A 2,401-nucleotide genomic window follows, 5' to 3' on the forward strand; every position below is an offset into this window, starting at 1 on the left:
ATATCACAAAATAATAAATCAAGCCTGCTGAACCATGGAGTCAGATCCTCGTCTCTTCCCTCATCCTAAGACCCCTGTGAACACCATCACACCTTTGTTCTGCAGGATGGTGTCTGGAGCTCACTTGACTGAAGATGCCCCACTGCTGAGGCTCTGTCCAGGAGATCCCTCTGTTTTCTTCTCTGCAGGGGTCTGTGAGGCCAGAGAGAGAAAACAAATGCTAATTAACAGAGAGAACTACAACTTGGACACATTCCTGTACTCCTCCCTCTTGGTACAACGTTCCTTTCTTGCCTCTCTTGGACTCAGCCAGCAGTGATATCTCCTTGCTGTGAGTTCTCAGTGCTGTACAGGGATGGAGTCAGGGCAGTTCTGAGAGCTCCTCCCCATTCTTTGAAAAGGTCACTGCCTCAATCCAATGAACCTAAAGAGGAAAGAAATGCCCAAAGAGCAGAAATCCCCAACCATGTCACATGCAATCACGGAGAAGCTGATGGGACAGAGCCATGTGGTTGGAGTATGTGTATTGCACTCTGTATTGTTAATTTATTGGTGCTGAGTATTTCAGCAAGCAACTTCCAGGGCTTCCAGGGCTGTCCTGGACAATGTGATCACAAATTGTTCACCAGTGCCACTTGTTCAAGAAAAGCCTTTCTGAACAAGCCCAACTCTGAGGCTTTAGCTGGTTTATTTTTGCCTTTCAGCTGCTTCCCTCGAAGTTCCTGTGGGAGAAGTTTCTCAACATGAAGAAGAAGGCCAGCACTGGCAGGAGTTTTCTACCCAGAATTGGCCCATGTGTAGACCTGGGGAAGACTGGTCCAAAGGTAGCCTTTTCCTGCTCTTCTCCTTTCTGTTTGATGGGAAGATTGAAGAGGGTGTGTGCTTGTGACAGGCTTGCCTCCAGTCAAAGACCTCAGTGTGCAGGTGCTGTTGTCATTGCAAGCTGCTGTTAGAGGTGGGCTGGGAGTCCTGATCTGCACTCAGCCACCACAAATAAGCTCTGCTGAAGCTGCCTAAGTGTAGCTGCCATTGCTGAAACAATGGGGGGAAGGCCGGGGACACAAAGGAACAGCATTGCCATGTGCCATTCTCCTGCTGAAGGAGCCACCTCTTGCTTTGGTGTGGTCACCATCAAATGCTCGGGGTCACAGGATTCCCTCTGGAGTGGCAGCGTTGGCCTTGGAAGGCCGAGGACCTGCAGGAATGACTTCAGCTTTAACAAAACAAATTGCCTTTATGCTTTGGGCTGGAACAATGTGTTGGACCCTGAGGGGGTGTTAGATTTTGCAGGCTGCCAGATGTACAGGGGACTGGCCCTGGGCAGAGGGGAATGGATGTGCTTTATCTGGATCAGTGCCTTCTTGGAGGTGTGTTTGAAGCTGCTTTTCTGGCAGGACTGGCTCAGTAGAAAGCACAGTCCCAACGGGTAGGTGACTGAGGTGGGCTGATGTTATGAATGAGGTCCCTATGTGTCTAATTTAATAAACCGACATTAGAATTTAGCAGCAATTTTAATTGAGCAGCAATTTTATATGAAATCATGCAATCAAATAGAATCAAGCAGATACAAAATAATTTGGCAGTGGTTTGGATAAAGCATAAGCAAAACCAGTCAGGATCCAGGGGGGTTTTCTCACCCTGCCTCCCATTCAAAAGATAAAAAATCCAAACACAAATTATAGACTGGATGTTAATACATATTCATCACTAATTTTTTGTCAATCTCCTCCTATTTTTGATTCTTGAAATCTATGTCACTGTACTGCACAGTGCATGCTCTGCTTGCTTCTAAGGGGTCTTTTGGTTTTGGTGGTCACTTCCCACGAAGGCTTCTCCTCATCATCACTGTCCTTTGAACAACCCCACAAGCTGCACATGCACCCCAAGTCTTGTGTTATAGAAGCCAGCATTATATTCCAAAAAGAAGCCTTATTAATTCATTGATAGCTGGAATCATCCCAATTTTGTCCATTTCAAGGCCGATTCTTTAATTATCCTGAGGCCTATTGCCTTTTGGGATGTTACGTATCTCAAACTACATCCTGCGTCCTGTTTCCTCATGAACATCTGAAAACATCTGGTTTGTGTCACTAATTCCATATCCTTTTCCTCTATTACTTTTTAACAAATATTTTCTAAATTATTTAAAATATTATTACAATTGTTAGCACGATACAGATTCATCTATCACACTGTTGAGCAAGAAATTGGCAGCAAGAGCCATGTAAGACACTGGTTAAGGATTGCCCAGACAGAGCGGGGGAGAGTTTTCTCCAAGCAATGCCTCTGCTCCAGAATCATTTGCTGTTGTTTTGGGCCCGTGCGTCCGCCTCGGCGGTGGCGGTGGTCCCTGGCTTGCGTTGTTAAAGCCGTCGCCCTTCCTCGGCCTTAAGCCGGGGAC

The sequence above is a fragment of the Agelaius phoeniceus genome, chromosome 8, assembly GCF_051311805.1.
Source record: "Agelaius phoeniceus isolate bAgePho1 chromosome 8, bAgePho1.hap1, whole genome shotgun sequence".
NCBI lineage: Eukaryota > Metazoa > Chordata > Aves > Passeriformes > Icteridae > Agelaius > Agelaius phoeniceus.